General features: G+C 37.7%; 1 protein-coding gene across 3 annotated transcripts in view; it reads right to left on the bottom strand.

Annotated features, from left to right (window-relative positions):
• Window positions 1–20,644, bottom strand: part of RAF1 (Raf-1 proto-oncogene, serine/threonine kinase) — an 85,579-nt gene that overhangs the window by 54,774 nt on the left and 10,161 nt on the right. The window contains exon 2 of one of the 3 annotated variants that reach the window (XM_047744314.1): window positions 7,324–7,495. The exons of the other annotated variants lie outside the window; for them this stretch is intronic. The gene's annotated coding sequence lies outside the window, so the exon portion shown is untranslated. The remainder of the gene's footprint in view (window positions 1–7,323; window positions 7,496–20,644) is intronic. 3 annotated transcript variants of the gene reach the window in all.

Raw genomic sequence — 20,644 nt, 5'->3', positions numbered from 1 at the left:
TGAGCTATTTAAAATAAAATATTAAGTAAGTAACATTATAGATGATTCTCTGTTCTAGGAAAAGGAAGGTAGTACAGGAATAACTAAAGTTGGTAAAACACTAGTCTAGCAAAGGCAATATATTTTTTGTTTATTGAAGTATACTTGAAATATCATATTAATTTCAGGTATACAACATAGTAATTCATAATTTATATACATTATGAATCTATAGTTTTTACAACATTACTAACTATATTCCCTATACTATACATTACATCCCATGTCTTATTTATAACTAGAAGTTTGTACCTCTTAATCCCTTTCATCTATTTGGTCCATTCCCCCACTCTTCTCCCCTCCAGAAACCATCAGTTTGTTCTTTATATTTATGAATCTATTTCTGTTTGTTCATTTGTTTTGCTTTTTAGATTCCACATGTAAGTGAAATCATATGGTATTTGTCTTTCTCTGCCCAACCTATTTTACTTATCATAACACCCTTTAGGTCCATCCATGTTATCACAAATGGCAACATTTCATTCCTTTTTATGGCTGAGTAATATAATACCTCTGTGTGTGGGCGCACATGGCTGTATGCCACATCTTCCTTATCTATTCATCTACTGATGGACACTTAGGTTGCTTCCATTATCTTGGCTATTGTGTAAATAATGCTGCAATGAACATAGGGGTGCATATCTTTCCAAATTAGTGTTTTCATTTTCTTCCCATAAATACCCAGAAGTGGTACTGCTGAATCATTTAGTAGTTCTGTTTTTAATTTTCTAAAGAACCTCCATACTATTTTCCATAGTGGCTATTCCAATTTACATTCCCACCAACAAAGTATGAGGGCTCCCTTTTCTCCACATCCTCGCCTGCACTTGTTAAATCACATCTTTTTTTTTTTAGATATTATTTATTTGACAGAGAGGCACAGCAAGAGAGGGAACACAAGCAGAGGGAGTGAGAGAGGAAGAAGCAGGCTTCCCACTGAGCAGAGAGCCCAATGTAGGGCTTGATCTCAGAACCCTGGAATCATGACCTGAGCTGAAGGCAGACACTTAACGAATGAGCCACCGAGGCACCCCAAATCATATCTTTTTGATAACAGCCATTCTGATGGCTATGAGGTGATGATCTCACAGTGAGGGTTTTGTTTTTTTTTTTTTTTTTGAAAGATTTTATTTATTCATTTGAGAGAAAGTTAAGAAAAGAGCACAAGCAGCACACACATGAGCCCAGGTGGTAGGGGCAGAGGGAGAGGAAGAACCAAGAGTCCCGCTGAGCAGAGAGACCAATACAGGACTCGATTCCAGGGTCCTGGGATCATAACCTAAGCTGAAGGCAGACACTTAACAAACTAAGCCACCCAGGCACCCCTCTCACTGTGGTTTAGGTTTGCATTTCTCTGATGGGTAGTTATGTTGAACATTTTTGTCTAAAACAGGCAATATGTTCTTTAAATAAATGAACCTGTACTTTGTCATTACTTATCGGTCAGGATTTTAACAAGTCTGGTCATCAATAAAATCCTAGCAATGAAATCTAGAGCTTTTCTCAGCCTAGTGCTCCTTCTGCTTTCCTCCTGAAGAGCCTTTCATTCCAGTTATGGAATGAATAAGTCACGAGGATAAAAGGTATAGCATAGGGAATATAGTCAATGGTATTATAATAGCATTGTATGGAGACAGATGGTAGCTACACTTGTGGAGAACATAGCATGACATATTATCACTATGTTATACACCAGAAAATAATGTATGTAACATTGTGTGCCAATTATACTTCAATAAAGAAAGAAAGAAAGAAATTTTTTTTTTTTTTTTTTTTAGAAAGAAAATTTAAAGACATAGACAGACTTCCATTATACTGCACTTCCAGGGGTTTCTTCTGTCTCCAATTCTCTCTCTTAAGAGCTATCTGTTTTGCTGGCTTCTATTGTTCCTCCTGCCTCAACCCTGGATGTACTGCAAGGCTCTATTCTACTATACTTTCCAAGTGTTCCAGAGCCTTTCTACCCTGAATTACTGCCTCCATTAGTGAAAACCGTGCTGGACAACTCTATGCTGTTTCTCAAACCCACACTCCTCTTTTGAGAACTTCCTTCCTTCACCCATAGGAATAAACCCAGAGCAGCTATGTTTATATTTTCATATTCATGATTCTGTCCCTCTAGGTCCCACTACAACTGAATGCAGCAAAGATCCAAGCTGGGACTTGATAGGAAATTGAGAGACTAGGGGCGCCTCGGTGGCTCAGTGGGTTAAAGCCTCTGCCTTTGGCTCAGGTCATGATCCCAGGGTCCTGGGATCGAGCCCCGCATCCGGCTCTCTGCTCAGTGGGGAGCCTGCTTCCACCTCTCTCTCTGCCTGCCTCTCAGCCTGCTTGTGATCTCTGTCTGTCAAATAAATAAATAAAATCTTTAAAAAAAAAAAAAAAAAAAAGAAAAGAAAAAAGAAATTGAGAGACTAGACAGAATGGTCCTTTGAAATGAAAACATGTAAACTCAGTTGGTCCATGTAGGCCCATAACAGTAAAGCCAGTTTACTGGTGAGATGGCAATATTCTCCAAACTTATCTACAGATTCAACACAACTCCTACCAGAATACACTTCTTCATAAAAATTGACAAGCTGGGGCACCTGGGTGGCTCAGTCATTAAGCGCTTAGCCTTCAGCTACGGTCATGATCCCACGGTCCTGGGACAGAGCCCCACATCCAGCTTCCTGCTCAGGGGAAGGCCTGCTTCTCCCTCTCCCACTGCCCCTCCCCCTGCTTGTGTTCCCTCTCTCTCACTGTCTCTGTTAAGATAATAAAATCTTAAAAAAAAAAATTTGACAAGCTGACCCTAAAATTCAAATGGAAACTCAAGGGACCCAGGATAGCCAAAACAATCCTGAAAAAGAACAACAAAGTTAAAGGAGTCACACTTCAATTTCAAAACTTATTATCAAGCTATCATAATCAAGGGTGGTGTTATCAGAATAGACATACAGGTAAGTGGAACAGAACTGAGAAAGGTGCCAAATAACTCAATGTCGCAGCAACTGGGTATCCACCTGCGAAAGAATAAAGGTGGGGCCCTACTTCAGAGCATATACAAAAATTAACCCAATGGTTCAAGACCTAAATGTAAGAGCTAAAACTCTGAAACTATAAAACACTTAGGAAGAAACAGAGGAGTAAATCTTCATGATCTTGGATTTGGCAGTGGCTTCTTAAGATATACCACCAAAACTACAAGCAACAAAAGAAAAAATAAACTGGACTTCATCAAAATGAAAAACTTCTGTGCTTCAAAAGACACCATAAAGAAAGTGAAAGACAACCCTAAGAATGGGAGAAGAAATTTGCAAATAATATATCTGACAAGGGATTTGCATATATAATATGAATATTCTAGAGAATATAGAATTCCTACAATCAATAATTTAAAAGACAACAAAATTTTAAAATCTGGCAAAGAATTTGAATAGACATTTTGTCAAAGAAGATACGGAAACAGCCAAAAAGAATATAAAAAGATGCTCAACATCACTAATTATTAGAGAAATGCAAATGCAAATCAAAACCACAAGATACCACTTCATACCTATTAGAATAGCTATTACCCAGAAAGCTATTACCCAGAAAAAAAGAAGTCTTGGCAAGGGTGTGGAGGGCTTGGAACCCTCTATGCAGCACTGCTGGTAGGAATGTAAAATTTGCAGCCACTAAGGCAAACAGTATGGCAGTTCCTCAAAAAATTAAAAATAGAATTACTCTATGATTCAACAAGTCTACTTCTGAATAGAATCACAAGAATTAAAAGCAGGGCCTCAAAAAAAATATACACACACCCATGTTCATAACAACATTATTCCTAAAAGCCAAAGCTGGAAACAATTCAAGCGTTCAAAACAAAACAAAAAACAATTCAAGTGTTCACAGACTCATAAATGGAAAAATAAAATGTAGTTCGTCCAAACAATGGACTATTACTTAGTCATAAAAAAGAAATGAAGTATTAATACATGTAACTCTTGATCTCAGGGTCATGGGTTCAAATCCCACATTAATAATATAATAAAAAATTAATGGTAATAAATAAATAAAATAAAAATAAATATTGTATGATACCACTTATATTACATACCTAGTCAAATTCATAGAAATAAAAAGAATTGTAGTTGCCGGGGCAGCAAGGGTAAGTAGTACTGGGGAGTTCAATGAATGCAGAGTTTCAGTCTGCAATGATGAAAAAATTCTGGAGATAGACAGTGGTGGATGGTTGCAGAGTATGTATGTACTTAATGTCACTGAACTATACACATAAAAATAATTAAGGCAGTAAATTTACGTTACGTATATTTTACCATTAAAAAGTTAAAAAAAAAGAACATTTACAGTTGCCTAAACCTACTGTCATTAATAGCATGTTGATTATTACATATCAAAAAAATATTAAAATCACAGATACTAAATTTAGAGGCACTGGGGAAACCCATATACCTCCCTGGACTTTGTGGTTTCATCTTATAACTGAGGTGGATAGGACTATATAAGTTCCACTCCTAGCTTAGAATCTTGCAATCCCTGGGGACTCCAAATGTTTAAAAAAAATTTTTTTTAAGTATCCACCTGCTACTTCCAATATTTCCAAATAAACCTAATAAAAATTATTCTTTTCTCTTCCAAAAGACTGCCCAGAGCAATAAAAAACATCAGGCTTCTTTCTTTCCTACAGACTAGAATTATAGGCTTTTAGGTTGCACTAGTAGGTTATTAGAACCTTAGACAGCAGCACTGTTCCTAATAGCAAAAAACACCCAATCAACAAGAGGAAGGGATATCCAAGTGATGCAATATTACTTAATCATTAAAAGGAATGAAATACTGATACATGCCTCAACATGGATGATGATGTAAGTCGATGATAAAAATCCATAATACATGATTCCATTCATATAAAAGTTCAGAACAGATAAGCACATAAAGACAAGAAGTAGATTAGGGCTCGGGATATAGAGGTTTGGAGGGTTATAGCTAAGGGGTTTCTTTATGGGGGTGATGGAAATGTTCTAAATTTGACTGTGGTGATGGTTACACAACTCTGTTAATACACCCCCAAAATACAATCAATTATATACTTTAAATGGGTGAATTGCATGGTATGTGATATCTCAATAAAGCTGTCACCTAACAAAGAGGGAGGTTTGCAATATCTCAGGTGGCTATCTGGGTTTCTGAGCTATTTCCTGACTCTACTCATACATCCTGCAACTTTTCTTGCCCCAAACCACAGTATCCACCTACAAAATTCACTATTCTATTTAATCTAGTTTGAAAAGGATTAATGCATCTAAAGTTCCTTGCATCTAACAGTCCTAAGAAAAAAACATTTCTATCCATAAGAAGTAAAAAAAAAAAAAAAAGATCTGCTAAATAAATGAATAACAAGCAGCAACAATTTGACTGCTTACTACATTCTGGGACCAAACTAAGCACTTTCTATCAATTACTTAAGAAGCAGAACAGTTAATGGAAAGAGGAAAGGTACTGGGTTTGAAATCCAACTTCACTACAGGCTTATCTAAACTTGGGCAACTTATTTTAAACTACCTGGGTCTCAGGTTCCTCAGCTATAAAATTAAAAACAGTAATAATACAAACAGTACCAAATCACAGTGAAGAATAAGATAAAGTATGTAAAGTACCCAGATTAGCGTCTAGTACACAGCACTCTGAAAGTAAGCAAAAATTGTGCACCTCTCATATTACAAATTTTTCAGGGAAGCTGAACTTACTTAGTTTGGGGTAGTATATTATGCTCACTAGCAAGCTTAAAAACTAGAGCATCATTTAGTGACAGGTATGGAGGTTAACTTGAGACCTCTGAGAGTTTTAACTTCTGAAAGTTCAATCTCTGGGAGTTTTAGTGAATTCAAGAACTCCCAGAAACTGAATATAGAAATCTTGTGCATGTGCACATTTACATCTTTCTGGGGCACATCCTTAGCTGCTATAGACACTTGAAAGCAATGCATGATCCATAAGGAATCGAGTACCACTAGGAAAAGTAGCAGCAGCAAATAGAAACCCTCTGAACAGCTCTTCCTTTACTCATTTCTGACCTACTGTTTTATATACCAGTACCACAGTTTTTTTTTTAAGTATTTTTTTAAGACTTTGTTTATTTATTTAACAGAGAGAAATTAGAAGTAGGCAGAGAGGCAAGCAGAGAGAAAGGGGGAAGCAGGCTTCCGTGGAGCGGAGAGCCCAATGTGAGGCTCGATCCCAAGACCCTGAGATCATGACCTGAGCCGAAGAGGCTCAAACCACTGAGCCACCCAGGCGCCCCAGTACCACAGTTTTTAACAGCTCAAGTATATTTACCCACTATACTTCTAGAGAGACTAACAAATGAGATAGGAAATACATACCTATTACTTAACTATAGTAAAACTATATACTCTACTGTAAGGTAGAAATATAATAAAGAGATACAAATGAGACAGCAGTACATTCTGAAACAAAGGCAACGGAAACAATGTGGGGAAAAGCTTATTTCAAGAAGAAAGACACTTAACCATTACTTGACTATTACTTAATTAACTATTACTTGCCTCCTCTAAACTGTAAGCTCCCTGAGGGCAGGAACCAATCTTCAGCTCCTTCACCTTGCATGGGGTCTGTCAGAGCAGGTGCTCCAACATACACTGAATAAATGAATGGATGAGCAACTCAACCAGTACTTGCTGACAAATTTAATTCACCTAGCAGCTTACTCTTTGAATTGATTTTCCTAAGTACAGGCTCCCAGATATTTGAAGTGAATTATAGGTAGTTTAGTGGTAAGCTGAGTACTATTATTTAAAAGTTTTGAGGTTGCAAGTAACAGAAAACCCAACTCAAACAGCATAAATAAAAATAACTTACTGGGTCATTTAACTAACAAGACCAACAATAGAACGGCTTCAGGAAACCTTGGTCCAATGATACCACTAAAGATCTGGTTTCTTCTGCTTTCATCTCTCTGCCTTCCTTGGTGTTTGTTTTGTTCTAAGGCTAGCAATCCCCAATCCTAAAAGCCTTAAGTACTAGTGACTACAAGTAGATTCTGAGAGCTACATGCATTCTCACCTCAGCCTAGGAGGTAAATAGCATTTATCAAGGAAGATCTCTGGAATAAGGAACCCCCAAACATGACTTCACATCTCACTGACCTTCAGTGAGTCACTGTGAGCAAATCATTATGTCCAAATGGTTGGGCTTTACTGACTGCTTTAAGCTAATCAAACTCTCCCCTAAAGCTAAGGATGAGGTCAATGTCATTAAAACTGAATTGCTGTGGGGTACCTGACTGTCTCAGTAAGTTAAAGCATCCGTCTGACTCCTGGTTTCAGCTCAGGTGACGATCCCATGGGTCATGAGATGAGTCCCTCACCAGGCTCAGCAGGGAGTCTGCCTTGAGATTCTCTCCCTCTGCTCCTCTTCTCACTCATGTGCACACACTCTCAAATGAATAAATCTTAAAACAAACAAACAAACAAAACTGAATGGCTATATAATAGGGAATAAGGATTGACAGTTCCTCAGAGAAAAATATGGGATAGTTACCATGGGCTGGGGGGATGACAGAAATAAGTAAGTGTCTACTTCAGTAGTTTGCGGGTAACAATTATCGAAATCAAGGGATTAAAGGAGGGAATTTAGAGAAATATCCTCAAATTTGCCTACTGGGCATATCCTTAAATGGTATAACCAAGGGGCGCCTGGGTGGCTCAGTTGGTTAAGCACGTGTGCTCAGGTTATGATTTCAGGATCCCTGCTCAGTGGGGAGTCTGCTTTTCCCTCTCTCCTTCAACCCCTCCCCCTCCTCATGCTTGCACATGTATGCTCCCTCTCTAATAAATGAATAAAATCTTAAAAAATGGTACAACCAAAATTCAGGTAATACTTCAAGCTTCTCAAACATTAACACTGTTCATACAACACCCACCCATGACAAATCAAGCAGGTAACATAGGTCTTCTTAAGCCCTTGTGGCTCTGTTTTCTAGTAAATCTCAGAAGATGATCCTAGGAAGACAAAAGCCCTATTGAGCAGGCAGGGGTCATGATACCAGAAGTTTTCTTATTCAGTTGCTTCTCTGGAACACATCTGTTATGAGGACCAGGGAAATAAAATTTCCAAAAAGTAAAATATGAGACATAATAAAAAAGACTTGACAGATAAAGAGAACCAAAACCCAGCATCTTCCAAGCAACTACCATGAGTTAGGCCCTGAGCATACATATAGGACTTTGTCCACTATTTCATTTAATCCACATAACTCTGAGGAAGATGTTCTTTGTTTCAATTAAAGATAAAGATAAAACCTTTAAAAAGTTACATAATTTTGCCTTAAATGAGTTTAAATCTAAACTAGGCAACCTAGACCATAAATAAGTCACTACCCTTTTGGACCTCAAGTTACATACTCTGTAGAATATGGAGTTCAATGATAGGAACTTTATTGACTTTTCTAACTTTAACATATTACCATGATTCCAGTCATGATAACCTAACAAATACTAAATTTTCTAATATGGAACATGCTTCCTTAGCTTTCCAAATAAACTATCCTCGACCATCTCCTTTCCAAGTATATTCTGCCCCTCCCTATCATTCCTCACTTTGCTCAGCTTTATAGTTTTCACAATATTTTACGCCACTTAATAGAATACTTTGAAATCATATTAGTTATCTGCCTACCCAATAACTAACATTTGCCTCTCCAATAGATTGTATGCTCCAAGAAGCTAAGTTCAGTTCACCCTTATAATCCCATCACCTTTAACAGTGTCTGGCACTGAGGTGCCTGGGTGGCTCTGCTGGCTCAGCGTCTGCCTTTGGTTCAGGTCATGATCCCAGGGTCCCAGGATTGAGCCCCACATCAGGATCCCTGCTCAGCAGGGTGTCTGCTTCTCCCTCTGCCTCTCCCCCCACTCATGCTCACTCTCCCTTGTTCTCTCTCTCTCTGAAATAAATAAAATCTTAAAAATAAAAACAGTGTCTGGCATACAGCAGCATGTCCTTAAGACATTTCCTAAGTAACAAATGCTGGCAACTGAGTCCAATGAGTGCTGAGTTCTAACAAATCATCAATGCACTCATTATGCATCACAGTATGCTAAGGGGCTACACTCTAAGACTAGAACACTGACAACTGTGGAATTCTGCAACTGTAGAATATGCACAATGCAACCGTTGACTGGCAGTCAGCTGAAGTCATGTGAGAGCTCATCATACAGATTCCAAACAGACAAAAACCAGCTATTAACACCCAACTGAAGTCATTACGGAATTTTACAATGCTGGAGTTATATCCAAAGTTTGATTTACTAGTGTTGTTTGGCATTTCTCTTCACAGTTGTTTTATTTTAAAAATAAAACCAAGCACCATCCCTGTTCACCTGCACTGGCACATGGAATAAACATTTTCACCTACACACACATATCCAATTTGCCTAAAAACATACCGCTGAAGGGTGCCTGAGTGGCTCAGTGAGTGAAGCCTCTGCTTTGGGCTCAGATCATGATCTTAGGGTCCTGAGATGGAGCCCCAAATCGGACTCTCTGCTCAGCAGGTATCCTGCTTCCCTCTCTGTCTCTGCCTGCCTCTCTGCCTACTTGTGATCTCTCTCTGTGTGTCAAATAAATAAATAAAATCTTTAAAAGAAATACCGCTGAGGGGAGCTTGGGTGGCTCAGTGGGTTAAAGGTTCTGCCTTCGGCTCGGGTCATGATCCCAGGGTCCTGGGATAGAGCCCCACATCGGGCTCTCTCCTCCACGGGGAGCCTGCTTTCTCCTCTCTCTCTCTGCCGGCCTCTCTGCCTACACCTCTGTCAAATAAATAAATAAAATCTTAAAAAAAAAAAAAAAAAAAAACACTGAAAATAAAAAGTGGTTTTAAACTACAGTGCCCCTACTAAAGAAATGTAGAACTGTGTTTTTAAATATGCATAAGATCACGTAGAATGCAAAAGAATGTCTAGAAAGAGAAGGATTTCAGGTGTGGAAGTGGAAAGAGTTCAGCTTAAAGAAAAAACAGTAATACCCAAATATACTGGGTACATGTCCCAAAAAAAGAATGCTTTCTTAAGCATAACCATACAATGCTAGTTATAGTTTAGGTTCTTGGATGCTAATTTAACAAGTTCTTCATATACAGATGTTGTCAACCACAAAACTAACCAGACATTCAGTACAATTAAGGAGAAAAAACAAACAACAATTTCCAGAACATGTAAAAGCTAAATTTGGGGGAAGCTGATACATTTTCACATCATGCTTGCAAATGATTCTATAATCAGACAGTAGTCATTACTTTCTCTGTATTTGCTATGGTTCAAATACCATAGGCCATAACAAAAGTCCTAAGAATAATTTTTCATTTTAGTAAAAGGATAAAATCAATTTCTCTGTGAATAAAAACAATGGACTATTGAATGTCAAAGTTTTTTTTTTTTTTAAAGATTTTATTTATTTATTTGACAGAGGGAGAGAGAGATCACAAGCAGGCAGAGAAGCAGGCAGAGAGAGAGGGGGAAGCAGGCTCCCTGCCGAGCAGAAAATCCCACGTGGGGCTCGATCCCAGGACCTTGGGATCATGACCCGAGCCGAAGGCAGAGGCTTAACCCACTGAGCCACCCAGGCGCCCCTGAATGTCAAAAGTTTTATTAGCAAGAGCTAATCAGCTGATTTCTATAGCTCAACATAAATTCTCAAACTCCTTCAATAATTAAAAAATACAGGAATGTTAAGAAAAACTTAACTTTTATAGTAAAACCCCATTTTTTAAAAATCAGGAATACAGGGGCACCTGTGTGGCTCAGTCGATTAAGCAGCTGCCTTCGACTCAGGTCTCCAAGAGTCCTGGGATCAAGTCGCACATCAGGCTCCCTGCTCAGCGGAAAGCCTGCTTTGCCCCCTGCCCCTCACACCACTAGTGCTCTCTTGTGCACTCTCTCTCTCAAATAAATAAAATCTTAAAAAATAGAATAAAATAAAATAAAATCAGGAATACATTCCTGAGGGTTTCCATAAACACACACCAGTTATAGCCAATGAGCTTTCTACTATATGGTAAGCAGAAAGCCCTGAAGACAAAAGGAAGTAATTTTCATCTCCTTACACTTTCCAGAAATAATTAATTTCTTTTTATTAACTTTTTAACTTTTTAAATTAATTAACTTTTTAAACATATAAACGTTTGGTAAAGCAAGGTATAAGTTCTCTCCATAATATTGCACTTCTGACCTCAGGCAAGAAATCAAATGGCTATTAAGAGCAAAGCACTTACCATTCAACTACTCTTCTTCAGCTCTATTGGCGAAGGCAAAAAGCTGTACTATATTTCCAGAGAGTCTGCAGAGTTCTGAGAACTGTTCCCACAATCCCTATGCAATCTACACAAAGCACCATGTAGCTGAGAAACCGGTTACAGCAGGTTACACTCTGGGTATGTAAACATGTTAAGGATCAAAGTAAGAGGGTAGTAAATATAGGAGCCATACCATGTTTGTGAAAATTTTTAAAGAAATCAAATTATTTCCTAGTACAATTCCTAATAAACTGCTGAGAAGTGATCTTAGAAAAAAACACTTGTGGGGCACCCGGGTGGTTCAGTCGTTAAGCATCTGCCTTTGGCTCAAGTCATGATCCCAGGACCTAGCCCAGCATCCGGCTCTCTGCTTAGTGGGGAGCCTGCTTCTTCCTCTCCCACTCCTCCTGCTTGTATTCCTTCTCTCACTGTCTCTCTCTCTAGGTCAAAAAAAAAATAAAATCTTTAAAAAAAAAAAAAGAAAGAAAGAAAGAAAGAAAAAGAAAAAAAAACTTGTATAATTTATTCTGATGCTCATAATCCAGGAGAATACCAGGTTGTGATAAAAGTATTTTAATTTTAAACTCAACACATTCATTTCAGCCTTCTCACCCTGTGGCCCAGCTCCAGCAATAGTTTGAATGAACTGATGCATTCAGAGGTATTTCCAAAAATGAATAAAAAGTGCCAGATTGGGACGCCTGGGTGGCTCAGTTGGTTGAGCCGCTGCCTTCGGCTCAGGTCATGATCCCAGCGTCCTGGGATCGAGTCCCACATCGGGCTCCTTGCTCATCAGGGAGCCTGCTTCTCCCTCTGCCTCTGCCTGCCATTCTGTCTGCCTGTGCTTGCTCTCTCTCCCTCTCTCTGACAAATAAATAAATAAAATCTAAAAAAAAAAAAAAAAAAGTGCCAGATTGATAAAACATTAAGTTAGAAAACAAACTTCAAAAGCCCTGGGAGGGTCTCATTGTTTTTGCATTTTGGGTTTAGCAGATGGTATAAAAAATGTTTTGAAAACAAGGCTATGTTTAAGGCACAAGATTATTAGGGAGCAAAACATACAAAGTACTTTTAAGTAGCCTCAGGACAAGTAAAATCTGAAAAGACTACAATTACGAAAATTTAACTACCAGTACTCGGGGTATAATTTCAAGTGATTTGAGTCCTCTGCTTCAAGGTCCATCTCCCACCTTAAAGCCTAATCTGAGGCATAAATGTGTATCTGGAAATGCTACTCTACCAACTTCTGGAGATTGAACTGGAACACTCACTGAACACTTCTCATTATCTTATCACAGCTCCTTTCCTGAAAGATGGGGTTAGATTCATTTGAACCATGGGAAGAAAAACCAATTTAAACAATCCTGATTAAAAAGGAAGCTTTTCAGGAATTCAGTACACAAGAATCTAAAACTCTGAGCACCTGGGTGGCTCAGTCAGTTAAGCATCAGGTTATGATCACAGGGTCCTGGGATGCAGTTGGGCTCTCTGATCAGTGCGGGGTCCCCTTCTCCCTCTTCCTCTGTACAAATCACCCTCCCACCCGCCTCCCGCCGAGTTCATGCTCACTGTCTCTCTCATCTCAAATAAATAAATAAAATCTTAAAAAAGAAAAAAAGGAGTCAAAAAGTCCTAAATCTTCTGCCTAGAAGAGTCAAGAAGCAGTTCGGCAAACTCAGGGTTAAAGCTTTGTTTTACCCTCTCCCTACCTTAGCCAAGGCAACCTGCCAAATAAATCTTTCTATTGCCTTTCTGAGGAGAACACACACACGGAGCACACACACAATGTAAATATTTCATCCACATTTTAAATTTTCTTCTATAATCAGACATTCTGAAAAATCTCATTTTTGAGTTCTTCTTCAAATACTGTCTTACATTTTACTTAAAAATATTAAAGTGGTAGAGCAAACATACCTAAAGCAGCCAGCATGCTGGTGTCTTAAGATAAGGTTTTAAGAACTTCTTTAGCAATCTACCTAAAAGCTAATTTCTGAGAATGCAGCAATGCATTCTCTATGGTTGAGACTGATTTCAGAAAGTATACTTCAGTCAAGAGAATTTACAATTTGACATGCTTCAGTTTATTCAGCTCTCCTCTCCTTTACCTCACAGGATTGTGAGAATTAGACAGGCTAAAGCAGGTACCATTCCTATTTCTTTTTTAGAAGAAACTGTAAAATTCAAAAGGCTTTGTCACAATTTAAAAGAAAACAAAAAACTTTCAAACCCTCAGACTGTAAATTCCAGTTCTATTACAACACACTGGTTTAAAAAATAAAATATTCTCAGGGGCACCTGGGTGGCTCAGTAGGTTAAGCATCTGCCTTTGGCTCAGGTCATGATCTCTAGGTCCTGCGATTGAGTTTCATGGGCTCCCTGCCAGGGAGCCTGCTTCTCCCTCCTTTCTGCTCTTCCCCCCAATTCATGCTCTTTTTCTCTCAAATAAAACCTTTTAAAAAATAAAAAATAAAATGACTTTTAATGTTATTACTATAATACTACTTTGAAATAAATATTGTTTACAAGGAATGGATAAGACCAGTATGTGAAGACAGGAAAATACATACCATGCCTTATATTAACACAGACAATTTAAATTATTCTTCATATTTAAAAGATTTTTACTTCATTTCTAAATAATTAGTGATTTCCTTTAAATTATCTCAGAGCAGCTATATTTCTAGTGCTTTTTCTAAGTTGGCCTTTCTTCTTATCCTTTAAACAATACAGAATACAGAATATATAAAAAATCTGTTATTCAGAAAGCTCCCACAATCTTCAATAAATGGATAGGTACTTAATACAAATACAGTGAAGATTATATAAATTTCTTTTAAGTCATTCTTTTTTACCTTCATTCCAAAAATGTTCTCCCCAGAGTTGGCAATAAATGCACCTTAGATAAAATCTCCATGTAAGGGGCGCCTGGGTGGCTCAGTGGGTTAAGCCTCTGCCTTCACTCAGGTGATGCTCTCAGGGTCCTGGGATCGAGCCCCACATCGGGCTCTCTGCTTAGCAGGGAGCCTGCTTCCTCCTCTCTCTCTGCTTGCCTCTCTGCCTACTTGTGAACTCTGTGAAATAAATAAATAAAATCTTAAAAAAAAAAAAAGAAAAAACATCACCTTTAAAAAAAAATCTCCATGTAAGTAGAACACTGCTGAATTATGAACCATGACTAATTCTGAATATTGGTCAATATAAAAGAATTCATATACATCAAAATAACCTGGGTACTACTCTAGAATTAAAATTCTGTTAAAATTTTATCTAGCTGCCCTGAGTTTCTCCCTGTTTTGAAAAGAGAGGAGGAGGAACTGGCAGCAAGAGCTTTAAAAGTCTAGACATCTGGCATAAATGACCTGATTATACTAATGTGCCTGATTTTTTTTTTTTAGGTGCCTGTATTTTTAAATAGCCTTTTATTTACTGACATCTAAATTTAAGATTTACTTGTATTTCTTGTCCTCTATTTGGCATGTTTTATAAACATGTAAAGGTTAAATAATATATGGAAAGCACACAGTATTAGCCTGAGACAGAAAATGTTACCCATTAACAACTGTTATACAAACAATGGTGGTTCTATTGATTATAATAATCGGGAACTCTTCTAAATATCCCTTAAACCTCCAGCCTGAGTTCAAAGCCTAAAGCTCTTAACCACTGTTATACTGTGTTCAAAACTTAAGCCCCAAGTTCCAAAGCACAGATCAACTGTGAAAGAGCTTGTTTAGCTCTCACATTACTTAGAACAACATTGACTATACACTATCTTATTCATTTGTTCTTTGGAAAGTGCCTCCATATTCCCAGAGATCCTCTGCAGAGCCTGCATGGGGCAATTCTGGATACTTTACCCATTAGTTTATCCTGGACTTGTACAGGACAACAACACACTGCTAAATTACTTAAAATTAACGAACACAACTTTTCTGGAGAATACCTTTCTGCTGGGATTTCATTTCCTCAAAAAGGTTATTTCTACTTTTCTAGAATAGGAGAAGTAAGATTTAATATCAAAGATAAAGAGAAACTAAACCAAATGCCATGTACAACTTACAGTGACTTAATGCGTAAGAGAAATATAAAATATCCCAATTCACTGCTCTTTAAGTAAAATACAGGTAAAAGTAGCTCTATTTACACTATATGATATACAATTATATTTGAAGTATATGTCAGTTTACATTTTAACTAGTAAACTAATTCAAGTATTCTAATATTTAAATATCTTTCTGATAAATCAGAAAATAGACTGAGAATATAAAGCAGGAGAAATGGTAACAATGAAATAAACGAAGTAATTCATAATTTTTAAAGCCACTAATAGCCATTCCGATCATAATACAATTCCAAAGATGTATCTCTACTCTGCTTTAACTACTTAATTGTATAATGAAACTTTATTTTTGTAAACAGTTTGGCAGGTGTTTTTTTTTTTTTTTTTTAAGATTTTATTTACTTATTTGACAGAGAAAGACAAAGCAAGAGAGGGAACACAAGCAGGGGGAGTGGGATCGAGAGAAGCAGGCTTCCCGCAGAGCAGGGAGTACAATGAGGGTCTCGATCCCAGGACCCTGGGATCATGATTTGATCCGAGGCTGAAGGCAGATACTTAACTGAGCCACCCAGGTGCCCCCATAATGAAGTTTTAAAATAGAAGCCAATAAATCATTTTAGATATCTTTGCACTATGCTTATTTTCCACAGAATTATCTATCACATAAAATTCCAAGCATCTTTTTAATTTTTTTATATTTTACTTATTTATTTGAGAGAGAGAGAGACAGGACGTGTGCATGCAAGCACAAGGAGAGGGAGAAGCCAGTCTCCCCTCAGAGCCGGGAGCCCGATGGGGGCTCGATCCCTGGACCCTGGGATCATGGCCTGAGCTGAAGGCAGACGCTTGACTGACTGAGCCACCCAGGTACCCCAGGCACCTTCTTTTTTTAAAGATTTTATGTATTTACTTATTTATTTATTGAGAGAGAGAGAGAGCAGGGGGAGGGGCAAAGGAAGGAGAGAGAATCTCAAGCAGACTCCACATTCACCCCAGAGGCCAACCCCAAGCTCAATCTCACCACCCTAAAATAACCACCTGACCTGAAATCCAGAGTTGGATGCTCAACTGACTGAGCCACCGAGGCGCCCCTAAAATTCCAGCATTTTAAACACTCTCATAAGAATTGGCAAAATTAGGGGCACCTGGGTAGCTCAGTGGGTTAAAGCTTCTGACTTCGGCTCAGGTCATGATCCCAGGGTCCTGGGATTGAGCCCCGCATCGGGCTCTCTGCTTAGCAGGGAGCCTGCTTCCTCCCTTCCTCTCTGCCTGCCTCTCTGCCTACTTGTGATCTCTCTCTCTCTGTCAAATAAATAAATAAAATCTTAAAAAAGAGAGAGAGAATTGGCAAAATTAGCACAGAAAACTTTCCAAAAAGAGAAGTCCCTCCATTAAGTGATAAATGTTTAAGATAAACTATCAGGTGAGTACCCCCAATCACTCCAAGCTTTAGATTAAAGGCTTCAGGGTAGGCTCACAATCCTTCCCCTGTACTTGCATAAACCGGGTATGCTTTACACATAAGCAAGTGATAGCATGTTTCCTAGAAGTTTATGAAACACTGATTAGTGGAAAAAGAAAACATTTTAGAAAGAATTTTTCTAAACGTGTTATTTTAAACTAAATCCCTAAATCAAATATTGAAGAAAAGTTTTCACATATAAAGTATTAGCAAAATGATTCATTCATTACAGAAAAAAGAATAATGGAAATAAGTATTTCCATTTAGGTCAACAAAAGTTAAGAAAACTCTTCAAAGGGGCTATCTCTGAGGGTTCTATGAAAAATGAGTACTTGAAGAGGCAAATTAGTTTAAGACCTGGATCCCTGCCTTCCAGAACTTCAGTATTTAGTTTAAAACATAATACAGGAGCACTGGGTGTGGTGCAAAAACAATGAATACTGTTATGCTGAAAAGAAATTTAAAAAAAAAAAAAAAAAAAAAACATAATACAGGGATTAGGAGGGGTCAATAATATACGGCCTGTAAGAAGGAAAGAAAACTATCACAGATCATAAAGAAAAGTAGGATGTGGAAGGCATTCTCAGAATTCTAACAAAAACAAGTTTGCATCATACATAGGGGCTAATTTCTACAATGAAGCTAGGGTATAGGATGGAGTCCAAATTACCCTAGAAAATCCCTTTCATCTCTCCCTAAATAGATGGGCTGCATTTAGGGTATTTACTCTGTCTCTCTCTCTTCCTCTTTAAAATAAAGATCATAATTTACCTATATCATCAGGCTGTTGGGAAGATTAAATGAATTGAAGTCAGCTCTTTAAAGAACATGGCAGGTAACAATAAAGGTAAGCTATAATCTATAGGTCTTCTTGTTTTTACGTATCTTTAGACAAAAAAGAATCACACTCACCTGTGCCACAGTCAAACTATAAGGCTTGTGAAAACTGAGAATAACAAAACAGATCACTTTTTTCAAATGGAATAAAAATCGCACAAGAACGTATACTCAGTATGAGTAACGGTGGCTGAAACTGCCTGTGCTATTAAAAACCTTTACTTTTTGGCAGAGTGAAAACATAATTGAATATCCATATTTTAAAGTGCTTATAATGCAACTTCACTATTCGTTTCTCCTTTAAGCTCATTCCTTCCTTCAGTCAAGCCTTGGTCTACCTGAGAGATTGGGTGATCAATTTTTCATGATTTCCACAAGCTTCCTTCAGTAAGTGTTTGTTCCTTTATTATTATTATTATTCAATTGGTCACACAACACTGGAAAAAATTACCCTCACAAAGAAAAAGTTTCTGCTGACAGACATGTTCAAATACTTAAAAAATCAAAAGCCATCTCATCCAAGCTAGGAAATAATAATATGTCTAGTTTGGAAAAGGCTTAGGTTACAGTTTTCCAACCAGTCCAAAAGGGCACTCTGATGCACTGCACGGTGGTATGTGTGTCAATATTTTGAGTTTCCTCACTCCTCTTTCTCAATTTCTGACCACAAACTGGCAACTTCATCAGATGACTGGGTAGCATAAAGACACATGAGGAAATGTGACACTCTACCCTTGCAAAAGTTCAGGACTGCCCAAGTTTAGGAAAGATTTTAACTTTTTAAAAAGTAATTGGGTTAAAAATCAGCTAGTTCAAAACAATATGTTAAAGCAATCCAATCAGCCCCACAGTAAAAGACCTCTAGGAACAATTTCATTTTTAACCCTTGCCATAAATTAGTTTTTCATTATTTTTAATTTAAAGTCACTTTATCTTGAATTCTTTTTCAGCCCAAGTTTTACTTTTCATCTCCAAACCTGTCAGTTTCTTTATTTAGGTAGTTAACACTGCTAATTTTAAAATGAACAGACCCATTTACAAAGTATACCATTAACAAAAGTACCAGCATATATAATGCACAAATAAAATCTGGTCTAGGGATGAACATTCATATGGTCAGGTAATAATGAGGTGGTAAGATGGCTGCATAAAGGGGAAGGAAGGGAAACAAAAACCATCCAGATATTTCACCCTGCTAATACCTGGAAACACTGACTTAACCTTGTATCACTAAATTAATTAATTAAATATATATATATATATTTTAATGTACGCTCTATGCCCAGTGTGGGGCTTGAACTCACAACCCTCAGATCAAAAGTTGCATGCTCTACGAACTGAGCCAGCCAGGCAACCCTGTACTGCTCATTTCTATTCCACATAAAAGCATGAATCTTGGGGTGCCTACGTGGCTCACTTGGTTAAGCCTTTGGCTTTGGCTCAGGTCATGATCTCAGGGTCCTGGGATCGAGCCCCACATTGGGCTCTCTGATCAGCAGGAAGCCTGCTTCCCTCTCTCTTCTCTCTGCCTACTTGTGACCTCTGTCAAATAAATAAACTAAAATCTTAAAAAAAAAAAAAAAAAAAGGCACGAATCTTAGTGGCAAATCTTGCATAATCAACAAGAACTTAAAAAATAGCCTTTGCCTTCCTCAAGAATAAAGACATGAAATATAAATAAATTCACTATTTTGCACACTGGCACAGGCAGACACTAGCATCTATCCTTGAGATAGGAGACAGTCCTTCAAACTTGGCAGAACAATTTTAAGAAATAACCATCTGATTCAGTCAAATCTCCTATAATTCCTTCCAGAGTCAACGGCTCTCATACAGAAAAGATTTCCTTAGTCTTTAGTGGTATCCCCACAGGTACCCACCTTGCTTGCCTTAAGAACTTTGTAGAATTACAAGAAGGCACCTGTAAAAATCTATAGTATCTTTTTTTTTTTTCAGAAAATAATTTAAATTAACTTTTCAAGAATAAAACAAGAACATGTGCACAAGTTTCCCCTGTAATTAGGCCACTAATTCATTAAAGCTCTAAATTATACCTAGGTACTTTGCCACAGGATTAAAAAAACATGAAAATGTAACCTATGTAATTATACATCAAAGAATGAATGCCTTAAGGAAATTCTTATATTTATTTATATATCTTATATTTATATTATATTTCTTACATCTTATTATACTCCATCATCCAGTAGAGTGCACCTTACATAAAATTAGGTGCTCAAGTATCTGAATAAAATATTAATGGAGAAAAGATAGAATTACAATATTTATCCTAACCTTTTTCATGGATACTAAATCACTATCTACAACATAAAAATAACTAATATATTATCTAAGGAACCAGATGCTTTTGTATATACTGCAACCAGTCATAGAACTGAGAGGAAAAAAAGAATAAGGAGCACTATTCATTCAACAATTTTTTTTTTAAAGATTTTATTTATTTATTTGACAGAGAGATCACAAGCAGGCAGAGAGGCAGGCAGAGAGAGGAGGAAGCAGGCTCCCTGCTGAGCAGAGAGCCCGATGCAGGGCTCGATCCCAGGACTCTGAGATCATGACCTGAGCCGAAGGCAGCGGCTTAACCCACTGCGCCACCCAGGCGCCCCCATTCAACAATTTCTAAGAATCTACTTTCAACCGCTAGCTGCTTTGAAGAATATAAAATTCACAAAGACATTGCCCCTTGCCTTCCAGAAGCTTTTAAAGTAGAAGGACCATCATTTACCAAAGACTATGTGCTAGGCATTGTGCTAAGAACCTTCAGGATAACAAGCAGGCCTACAACAAAATATGGCAGCCTTTTGCGGGGAGGGGCAGAGGGGCGGAGAGGTAGTGACATTTTTTTTTTTTTTAAGATTTATTTGAAAGAGAGGGAATTTGAAGCAGACTCCTCACTGAACTCGATCTTACAACCCTGAGATCATGACCT

The sequence above is a fragment of the Lutra lutra genome, chromosome 1, assembly GCF_902655055.1.
Source record: "Lutra lutra chromosome 1, mLutLut1.2, whole genome shotgun sequence".
In the NCBI taxonomy this organism is placed as follows: domain Eukaryota; kingdom Metazoa; phylum Chordata; class Mammalia; order Carnivora; family Mustelidae; genus Lutra; species Lutra lutra.
The sequence above is the reverse complement of the archived record's forward strand: the minus strand, read 5'-3'. Positions and strand labels throughout refer to the sequence as shown.